Raw genomic sequence first — 11,867 nt, forward strand, 5'->3', positions numbered from 1 at the left:
TATGTTGTCTCCAAATGGTTTTCATGATAATTGCAATATTAAGATTAATAAAAGGTGCTCCAAACTTCCTCATTAGAGCTAGTTTACTAAGGGTCTCATTGGCATAATAGAAACAGAGTCATTGTTTTGCCAGGCTAAATGTGATCTTTTTTCTGCAAGCCAAGAAATAATTTTAGCCTAAAGCTTTCATATTGACGAACACTAATTGTGTGTGCTTTGAGTTCTCCTGATAAAATTTAGCATTTATTTATTTATTATTCAGTCTCTGTAGAGATGGTCAAAATTTGCCAATGCTGAAGTCCAGGCTCAGTGGCTCATGCCTGTAATCCTAGCACTTTGGGAGGCCAAACTGGGAGGATCGCTTGAGCCCAGGAGTTCGTGACCAGCCTGGGCTACATGGTAAACCCAATCTCTACAAAAAATATGAAAATTATTTGGGCGTGGTGTTAGGTGCTTGTAGTCCCAGCTACTTGGGAGGCTGAGGTGGGAGGATCACCTGAGCCTGGTAGGTTGAGGCTGTGGTGAGTTGTGATTGTGCCACTGCACTCCAGCCTGGGTGACAGAGTGAGACCATTTCTTAAACAAACAAACAAAAAATTGCCAGTGCTGACTATATTGCAGGTCATTACAGTGAAGTATTGGGAACAGTTTTCAATTAATAATAATAGCACCTTGGATAAACTGCATTGGCTACCATACTGCCACTGCTCAAAGCTTTCTGATAGAATTGAATTTGACCAAGGTATATCAGCTTCTCAGAATCCTTACTGCTTGCTCTTATAAGTCTCCCTCTCTTGACATGCTTGCATCAATGGCTGCATGGTGGATATGGTTTCATTTCACTGGAGTGTAGGGGGCATATGAGGAAAGTAAATCCAAAATGGTAACTGATCTTGAGATTACAGTGAATCATGAATGCCATGATAAGGACTCCACACTTAAACAGAATGCGTTAATGGATTTTGACCAAAGTCAAAACCACAAACTGTTTCTCCTCTGCCACAACAATCAACACTTCTGAGTGAGTATGGGGGAGGGGTTTGCCCACACAACAAGCAAGCAATCATTTCTGCCGTGGATACCAGCTGGGTGTCCTCTAATTCAATTCTGACACTATCTACCTGAAGATAGTGTCAGATCCCACAGGCTGAGACCTACCTCCCCAAAACTGCCCCTCTTCCCCACTGCCGTTGCCAGTCACAAGCCGCAGCTTGTTCTACCTGTGTTTCTGATCAGCCAGCTATAAACTGGGGATCCTACAGCCTCCTCCTGGGTTTATCTATTTGCTAAAGCAGGCTAGAGAACTAGGAGAAACATTTATGTTGTTTACTGGCTTATGATGAGGGATATTACAAAGGATACAGATGAAGAGATGCATAGGGAAAGGCCTGGGGCAATGGGAGCAGAGCTTCCACGCCCACCCTGAGCACACCACCCCGTAGAACATCTGCATGTTCAGCTATCCAGAAACTCTGTGAATCCTTCTCTTGGGTCTTTTGTGGAGACTACATTGGATTGGCATGATTGCTAACTATGTGGAAATGTGATTGGACACAAAAGCATGATCTCAAGGTAATGGGCTGAGAGGGAAAACTCAGCAAGGCCTGTCTGTTTAGATTTTTCTTGACCTTTCTGTGCAGCATTTTTTCCTCCAGGGTATGGGGCATGAATTCTTCTGAAAGGCAGGGGAAGATTAGGGTCCTTCCTTGGGGACAAAAAGGAGCAGGTGAAAGAAGGGCAGGAGAAGGCCGGAAGCGGTAGCTCGCGCCTGGAATCCCCGCACTTTGGGAGGCCAAGACGAGTGGATCACCTGAGCCCATGAGTTTGAGACCAGCCTGGCCAACATGGTGAAACCCTGTCTCTATTAAAAATACAAAAAAATTAGCTGGGCATGATGGTACATGCCTGTAGTCTCATCCACTTGGAAGGCTGAGGCAGGAGAATGGCTTGAACCTGGGAGGCGGAGTTGCAGTAAGCTGAGATCACACCACTGCTTTTCAGCCTGGGTGATAGAGTGAGACTCTTCCTCAAAAAAAAAAAAAAAAAAAAAAAAAAAAAAAAAAAAAAAAAAAAAGAAGGGCAGGAGAAGATGAAAGAAAAAGATTCTGCTTTCTGAGGCTTGCTTCTGAGGCCTTAAGTGCCTCAACATTATAACAAAATATTATAATGAAAGCTATGAGAGTTATGAGCCAGGAACTGTGGATTAAAATCGATATATAATTGCATGTCCTTTTCTGCAATCTAATATTTTTCCTAGCGTTTCTAATTAAAAAAAATTTTTTTATCGACCGTAATTTCTTCCAAAGTTCTCCAACATACTACTTGGTTTATGGAAACTTTTCTTTCTGGGAGACCTCCAGCCTCTGGTATCCCTCTGGCCTCTTTGAACTGATTGCTTTCTAGCCCTGTTGAACAGCTATTACTTTGGGACTTCTGTACATTGCAATATTAGGCTGGAGCCACTGTCTTCTAGATCCCATATCTTCATTCCTTGACTTATTCCCTCTACTCTCAAGTATCTTTAAAGAGAAAATGCCTGAAAGATAAACTTACTAATGCCTACATATCTAAAAATGTTTTTTTTGTTGTTACGTTTAATTGATTATTTATTTATTTATTTTGAGACGAACTTTTACTCTTGTTGTCCAGACTGGAGTGCAATGGAGTAATCTTGGCTCACCACAACCTCTGCCTCCCAGGTTCAAATGATTTTCCTGCCTCAGCCTCCCAAGTAGCTGGGATTATAGGCATGTGCCACGATACCTGGCTAATTTTGTATTTTTAGTAGAGACGGGGTTTCTCCATGTTGGTTAGGCTGGTCTTGAACTCCTAACCTTAGGTGATCCACCCACCTCAGCCTCCCAAAATACTGGCATTACAGACATAAGCCACTGCAGCTGGCCCATTTAATTGATTTTTAAGCTGTCTAGAATTCTTGATTGAAATCATTTTCCTTCAAAAACCGACAACATTGCTTCATTGTCTTAACAGTATTGCAGATGAGAAGTCAGATGAAAGCTTGAATTTTAATTCTTTATTTTTTCCATTCTAACCTTTGAATTTCTTCTCTTTCTTCTTCTTCTTTTTTTTTTTTCTCTTGTTTTCAAAGAGGGGATCTTGCTGTGTTGCCCATTCTGGTCTTGAACTCCTGGGCTCAAACAATCCTCCCATCTTGGCCTCCCAAAATGTTGAGATTACAGGCATGAGCCACTGCACCCAGCCTTCTTTATCCTTTTCTTTCTTTCTTTTTTTTTTTTTTTAAGTGAAAGCAAGTTTATTAGGAAAGTAAAGGAATAAAAGAATGGCTACTGCGTAGACAGAGCAGCCTATTCTTTATTTTTAGTTTAGCTATTCCTAGCTTTCTGTAATTTTAGGGTATTGTTTTTACTAAAGGGTATTCCATTTATTCTGCTCACCATTTAGCAGAAACTTTCAGTTGGGAAATTCATGGTTCTTCAATAGAATTTCTCTGATAAACTTATTAGCGCTTTATCAGAGAAAAAGATGAAGAAATAGGTGTGTAAATACATTTTCAGGCTGTAAAGCTAGGATTTATAGGCACAAGCTAAACAATCTATCCACTTTTAACAATTTGTGAAGATAATTAAAAGACACACATAGAGCATTCCAAAACTAAATGTAGCAATCTACTGGTGAAAAATTTCTAGTTTTCTTTCAATCAAGTGTCCTGGCCGGGCGCGGTGGCTCAAGCCTGTAATCCCAGCACTTTGGGAGGCCGAGATGGGTGGATCACGAAGTCAGGAGATCGAGACCATCCTGGCTAACCCGGTGAAACCCCGTCTCTACTAAAAAATACAAAAAACTAGCCGGGCGAGGTGGTGGGCGCCTGTAGTCCCAGCAACTCGGGAGGCTGAGGCAGGAGAATGCTGTAAACCCGGGAGGCGGAGCTTGCAGTGAGCTGAGGTCTGGCCACTGCACTCCAGCCTGGGTGACAGAGCGAGACTCCGTCTCAAAAAAAAAAAAAAAAAAAAAAAATCAAGTGTCCTAATTCCTTAAATGTAAAAGAGCAAATTTCAAATATACATCTCATGCTTATTCACTACATCTAAACACAGGTGAAAACAAAACAAAACAACAAACTCCCTGCAACAATGGTATGTACAACTCTTCATAAGGCTTATATCCTTACTAAAATATTGTAGCTCATGCAGTTCACTTTCTATTAATAGAACAGCCTGATGACTCATTTTGCACATTTAGAGTGTAATGAGGATTTCCAGATCTGCAATACCTGTGATGACCATAAATACCTCCTTCAAATTAAAGCACATTTTAAAAAAATAGTTCTTTGAAATATTATTTTGAAAAAGATAAGATGATTTATGTACAGTAATTTTTATGCATTTTAGTGCATAGTTTTGCAAGCTTTGACAAATGCATACAGTCATGTAACCACCACCACAATGAAAACACCAAGGAGTTCCTTCACTCCTCGAAGTACCTCCTACCTCCCCCCAACCTCGCATCCTTTTGAAATCAAACCTAACCCTGCCCTGCAGCCCCTGGAAATCACCCGTTTGTTTGTTTGTTTGTTTTCTATATAATGTTGCCTCTTCCAGAATGCCATGTAAATGTTATCAAAGAGTATGCAGACTTTTGAATTTGGTCTTTTTTCATTTAGCATAATGAATTTGAGATTTATCAGTTTTCCTCAGTATATCGGTAGTCTGTTCCTTTTTATTGCTGATAGTATTCCATCTTATAGATATGCCAGAGTCAGCTTACCCAAATATTGATATTTAACCATTTATCAAGACCCTATTTTATAGACAAGGTTAGTTTCATGACTTTTGAAATTACACTTCTTTTTTTTCTTTCTTTCTTGAGATGGAGTCTCACTCTGTTGCCCAGGCCTGAGTGCAGTGGCACTATCTTGGCTCACTGCAACCTCCACCTCCTGGGTTCAAGTGACTATCCTGCTTCAGCCTCCCAAGTAGCTGGGATTATAGGTGTGCACCACAATGCTTGGCTAACTTTTGTCTTTTAAGTAAAGATGGGGTTTCACCATGTTAGCAATGCTGGTCTCCAACTCCTGACTTCAAGTGATCCACACGCCTGGGTCTCCCCAAGTGCTGGGATTACAGGCATAAGCCACCACCCCTGGCCTATGCATTTATTAAGAAGAAAAAAAAGGAGCCAGGCATGGTCGCTCACGCCTGTAATCCCAGCACTTTGGGAGGCCGACATGGGTAGATCACGAGGTCAGGAGTTCAAGACCAGCCTGGCCAACAAGGAGAAACCTCATCTCTACTAAAAATACAAAACAATTATCAGGGCGTGGTGGTGGGCACCTGTAATCCCAGCTACTCAGGAGGCTGAGGCAAGAGAATCGCTTGAACCCGGGAGGCAGAGGTTGCAGTGAGCCGAGATCGCACCATTGTGCTCCAGCCTGGGTGACAGAGCGAGACTTCGTCTCAAAAAAAAAGAAGGAAGAAAGGTGCATTCTCATAATGCCTTAAATTCTTTAGTTACTTGGGATTTATTTGACAATGTATTAGATACAACTGTTTCAAAAGATATGTTTTTTCATATACTGCAGAAAACAATAGATATTTGTTCAACTCTCTAATTGTATTAGAGTGTGCATTTGAAATGTGTATTGTGATTCAAAGGTTTTCTCTACCTAGAAGGGGAGTACAACACATGGGATTATTATTGCTGATGACACCAGGTGATATTTTGCCTAAACTCCTGAGGTAAGTGCTCTCTGAAGACCCCATTCAACCCAGACCTTTGAAATGGCTCACTTCCCATTCAAACCCTATTAATCTTTTACCTCATGGAGGCAACAGGTGGTTTAGAAAAGAGCCAATAGAAAGATAATTTTTGTCCTTCAGGATCAGTGCCAGTGGAAAAAAGTGACCTGAAATACAGATCTCAGGCCTGACATGATGAAAATCTAATGCCACAGCTGTTGTCTCTCAGAACTGTCACTCATCATGTTTTAATTTCACAGTTTTGATTTAATCTTTTCTAAATACAGCACTGGATAAATACAGAACAAGATAACAAGAGTTCCCAGCAAAGGAGCCAGGTTGGTATTCACACTATCCTCTTTTCACCTCCTCCCCAGCCCTTTGGGTTTTATTTTCTGTGGTGATTGCACCTCCAGCACCACAACTTTTTGTATTCCTGAGGGACAGGGCTTCTTTACTAGCTCTTGAGCCTAACAGGAATCCTAGCGGTTTGATTTCAGTGTGATTTATTTATCTTTCTTATCAGGCTAACTAGAATGCTTTTATCAGCCATGTTAATTTGTAACACACAGTGGAATTAGGTTTGCAGGTAAAAAACAAAGAAAAGAAATTTTTCGATGATGTACCCCTAAGAGCCCCTCTTTTCTAAGCTCTATAATGAAAAAAGTAAGTTAAATAAACCAACAAATAAAAGGAGTGAGTAATACTTGAGAGCTGAGTCTGGAAAGATGATTAGCTGTTGGCCCACCTTCATAAGGTTTTGGTGAAATTCCTTATCATACATTTTTCTATAAATTAAGTAGCCATTCTCAAAGTTTGTATTGCAGAATAAATCACAGTGAATTGAAAGGAAAGAATTATATATTAAAAACTATAATTGGCAAGCATTATGCTATAGAGATTTTACATATTTCATTTTATGTTATCTCAATAACTGTGAAATATTAATTACAAAGCCACATTTAAAGAACTACATTGAGTTATAATTTACATACAATAAAATGCACCCATTCTAAGCATACAATCTTGATGAACGTGTATGCTTGAGTAAACCACTACTACAAGATATGGAGCATCCTTCCCGTCACCCACAGGCCTCCCTAATATCTCTTTTCAGTAGATTCTGCCTCCACCCTCAGCCCCAAGCAACTGATTTGCTTTCTATCATGACAGATTGCTTTTGCCTTTTTCAGATTATTCTGTAAACAGTGTGTACTCTTTTTGGCCTGGCTTTCTTACTTAGCATAAAGTTTTTGAGAGTCATCAATGTTGTTGCATGCATCTGTAACTTATGTTTTTTGTTTTTCCCCTACTGATTACTGAGTTTTATTTCATTTTATGAATACACCACAATTAGTTTATCCATTTGCCTGTTGATGAACATTTGGATTGTATCCGCTTTAGGCTATTTTGAGTAAAGCTGCTATGGACATTTGTATGTAAATCTTTATGTAGTATTCATTTCTCTTGGGCAAATATCTAGGAGAAAATGCCTGGGCTGTATGATTAAGTATATAATTTTAGTCATTTTAGTGGGTTTGTAGAGGTATATCATTGTGATTTTAACTTGCAGTTTCCCAAAGACTAAGGATAAGACTAAGGACATTGAACAATTTAATTTATCACTATTTCATATGTTTTGATGCTGTTGTGAATGTAGTTGTTCCTTTAATTTCATATCCAAGGGATCTTGGTTAGTATCTAAAATACAATTTATTCTTTAATATTGACTTTATTTCCTATAATTTTGCTAAATTCACTTATTTGTCTCAGTAGTTTATTTGGAATTCCTTAAACTTTTCTATATGCACAATCATATTGTTGATGGGTAAATACAGTTTTATTTCCTCCTTTCCAGTCTTGCTTTGTATTTTTTTTCTTGCCTTATTGTAATGACTAGGATTTCCAGTACTTTGTTGAATATATATGATAAATGCAGACTATCCCTTCGTCTTTGGAGGAGAAATACTCAATATTTCAATGTGATGTATGATGTTACCTCTAGGTTTTCCACAGTTGCCCTCTATCAGATTGAGGATGCTCTTTTCTATCCTATTTGTTAAGAGTTTTGCCACGAAGGGTGTTGAAATTTGCCAGATACCTTTTCTGTATCTATTGAAATGATTATATATTTTTTCTTATTTATTCTATTAATATGGTGAATTACATCGACTGATTTTTTTTTTTTTTTTTTTTTTTTTTTGACAGAGTCTCACTCTTGTTGCCCAGGCTGGAGTGCAATGGCATAATCTCAGCTCACTGCAACCTCTGCCTCCCAGGTTCAAGTGATTCTTCTGCCCTAGCCTCCCAAGTAGCTAGGATTATAGGTGTGTGCCACCACATCTGGCTAATTTTTGTATTTTTAGTAGAGATGGGGTTTCACCATGTTGACCAGGCTGGTCTCGAACTCCTGACCTCAGGTGATTCACCCACCTTGGCCTCCCAAAGTGCTGGAATTACAAACATGAGCCACCGTGTCTGGCCATATCAACTGATTTTAAATGTCAAATCAAGTTTGAAATCCTGCAATTACAAATACATAGTCATGGTCATGACATATTAATCCTCTTTATGTATTGCAGGATTGATTTTCTAATAGTTTAAAGATTTTTTTCCGTTTGTCTATGTTCAGGAGAAATTAATCTATAGTTTTCTTTCTCATGATGTCTTCAACTGGTTTTGGTATTGACATAACAGTGGTCTTGTAAAATAAGTCAAAAACAGAAGTCACACCTTCTGTTTTTCTTATGCAGTTTCTGTGGACTTGGTATTACTCTTTTACTGACTGTCTAATACAGTTCACTAGTAAAGCCATCTAGACCTGGAGTTGTGTGGGTTTATGTGTGTGAAAGTTTTTAATTTGAATTTAATTTCTCTAATACATATTTGACTATTTATATTTTCTATTTTCTGTTTTTTGTTTTTTGTTTTTTTTTTTTGAGACGGAGTCTTGCTCTGTAGCCTGGGCTGGAGTGCAGTGGCCGGATCTCAGCTCACTGCAAGCTCCGCCTCCCGGGTTCACGCCATTCTCCTGCCTCAGCCTCCCGAGTAGCTGGGACTACAGGCGCCCGCCACCTCGCCCGGCTAGTTTTTTTTGTATTTTTAGTAGAGACGGGGTTTCACCGTGTTAGCCAGGATGGTCTCGATCTCCTGACCTCGTGATCCGCCCATCTCGGCCTCCCTAAGTGCTGAGATTACAGGCTTGAGCTACTGCGCCCGGCCTATATTTTCTATTTTCTATTAACAAAATTAGTAATTTGGGTCTCTCAAGTAATTTGTTTACCTAACCATTGAATTTATTGGCATAAGGATGTTTAAATATTCCCTTATTTTATGTTTAAATATTCCCATTTTAATGTTTGTAGGTCTGTAGTGCCACCCCTTCTTCTTCATATTAGTAACAAAGTCCTATAATATTTGCTTTTAGCAGTTATGTATCTTTTAAATAAAGCGAGGAAATGTATGTGTGTACAATATACTACATATCTATTTACCCATAGAGTTACCATTTCCAGCATTCTTCTTTCCTACCTATAGATTCCAGTTATGATCTACGTAGTTCTGGTGTTAGCCAAGGATTGGGGAAATTTTTAAAATTCAATTTGGAGTAGCACTCTCTGTAGTTCCCTTAATTTCAGAGTTACCCCTTCCAACTCTCCACAATTTCCAACTATTCCTCCGGCATCTCAGGCCATTAAGCCTTCAGCTTTCTGCTGCCTCAGCTGCATTCAGGTTGGGAATATACGCTGTCAAAGACCAACAAAGTCATAGATCTTGCCTGAGATAGTTCTGATACAATGTTCAGATACATTATTCTCTCTTTTCTACCTATCTTTTGCTATCCCCATGTGGTCTTTTCTACTTATCCATAATTTAGCAGTCAGCTAGGGATTTGGGTAGAGTTTACACTCAGAATTTGGGCCTTATCCCTTTTGTGGTTTTCTTCCTTCTAAGATTTCCTCCTAAAGTTCCAGCTACTCTGAAAGCTCTGTACTCTGTCTTCTTCCACCAGTAATACTGTAGTTTTCTGTCCCAGGAGCTTTGGGCATTGCAAACTGTCCTCAGGCAAAACACACACACACACACACACACACACACACACACACACACACACACACACACAAATTGCAATTCTTACCTGCTGCTGTTACAATCTTTCAAGAATAAACTGTGTGCAACTTCTGGTTTTCTCCAGAGTCTTCAAATCATTGTTTTAAATAAATGTTTGTCCAGCTTTTATCATTGTTACCTGCATAAGGGTTCACCTGACCACTTTATAATGCCATAGCTAGAAACTTAACCCTCGACTTTCAGCATTTGGCTTTACAATCATACACTGAAATTGTTTCTTATATGTGTGCTTTCCACAGATTGATCAGACCATTCTCTCTATAGGTATTGGGAATGATATTTTTATTTGTATGTGCCTTAAATGCCTAATTTTATTGCACATAAATTTATTGAATATTTGCTTAACTTGAATACAAAGGTAAATAAAACTTGGCATTAAGGACTTGTCTAATGTGGGAAAATAATAAATAGTGGAGTATGTATAATGAATTGCTGTTATGCCAGAAGTGGTTAGAGGGTACCATGGATCACAATGACTGTAAAGGTCAAGACCTCAGAGAGGTTAGAGAAAGTCTTTACAGAATTAGCAACCCAGCTACTCGGGAGGCTGAGGTGAGAGGATCACCTGAGCCCAGGAGTTCAGGTCCAGCCTGGGCAACATAGTGAGACCCCCTTCTCTAAAAAAGAAAAGTAAGTTAAATAAACCAACAAATAAAAGGAATGAGTAATATGTGAGAGCTGAGCCTTGAAAGATGATTAGCTGTTGGCCCACCTTTATAAGGTTTTGGTGAAATTCATTATCATACATTTTTCTATAAATTAAGTAGTCATTCTCAAAGTTTGTATTGCAGAATAAATCATAGTGAATTGAAAGGAAAAATTATGTATTAAAAACTATAATTGGCAAGCATTATGCTATAGAGATTTTACATATTTCATGTTATTATGTAATAACTGTGAAATATTAATTATTAGCCCTATTATAGAGATAAGAAAAAATAATTTTCAATTTGCCCAGTGTCAAGCAATTAACAAGTTATGTACATTCCTTCACCAAGTATTTTTAAAGCACTTGTTACATGCCAGACAGACATTATTCTTGGTGTTGGGTAATACAAAAATAAGCAACATAAAGTCCTTGGCCTTATAGAATTTACATTCTAATGGGGGAAGTCAGATTACAAACTAATAAACACATAAATATATGATGTTTTCATTGGCAATAAGTGCTACAGAGGAAAATAAAAAAGGCAAGGAGGTGATATGTTACTAGATATAGAGGATGATCAGAAAAGTCTTCTTAAAGAGACATTTGAGTAAGATCTGGAAGAAGTAAAGGAGGATGCCATGAAAATACCTGGGGGAACAGCATTCAGAAGGTAAAGAGGACAGCACATGCAAAAGTGCATTCTTTGGTGTGTATAAGGAAAATGAAGGAGGCCAGTGGGGCTGCTGTGCAGTGTGAGATGGGGAAATGGTAGGAGATGAGATGAGATAGCTAGGGGAGCCCAGCTCATTCAGGGCTTTGTAGGCCAATGAACTTTTGAATGGATGAAATGAATGAAGCGGGAAATCACTGGAGGCTTTTGAGCATTAGAGAGGCATATTATGTCTTATATTTTAGAAGAACCACTCTGGTATGGAAAATAAACTATGGGGCAAGGGTGGAAGCACATAGACCAGCTAGGAGATTATTACGATATTGCTCAGGTAGGAGATTGGACCAGCATTGTGGCCAGTGAAGCTGGAGAGAAGAATTTGGATTCTGAACTTATTCTGTGTGTAGTGTTGACAATATTCCCAATGAATTGGAAGTATCTTTTGAAAGAAGAGCCAAACTCAGGTCAATCTAATTCTGAACTCACACTTCCTCTAAGTGCAAGGAAAAAAAAATCTATTTAAAGAAGAAAAGCTGTGGAAAAATGCACCATTTGTACAGTTATACTGGTAAGAAACTAAGATGAAACTCACGGTCACTGGCAACTCTAAATTATTTTAATCACCCAAAATGTCTTCAAACTGAATTGCCCAGTGTGTCAACCTGAAGTACATTCCTTGTTATGAAAACGGATAATATAC

At 38.8% G+C, this 11,867-nt stretch overlaps 1 non-coding gene across 1 annotated transcript; it reads right to left on the bottom strand.

The window, feature by feature from the left end:
- Positions 1 to 575: 575 nt before the first annotated feature.
- On the bottom strand, positions 576 to 716 carry LOC119618364 (U4 spliceosomal RNA). The gene has a single exon (XR_005234681.1). It is a non-coding gene; the product is annotated as a U4 spliceosomal RNA (small nuclear RNA).
- Between the last annotated feature and the right edge of the window lie 11,151 nt (positions 717 to 11,867).

The sequence above is a fragment of the Chlorocebus sabaeus genome, chromosome 4, assembly GCF_047675955.1.
Source record: "Chlorocebus sabaeus isolate Y175 chromosome 4, mChlSab1.0.hap1, whole genome shotgun sequence".
NCBI classification, from domain to species: Eukaryota; Metazoa; Chordata; class Mammalia; order Primates; family Cercopithecidae; genus Chlorocebus; species Chlorocebus sabaeus.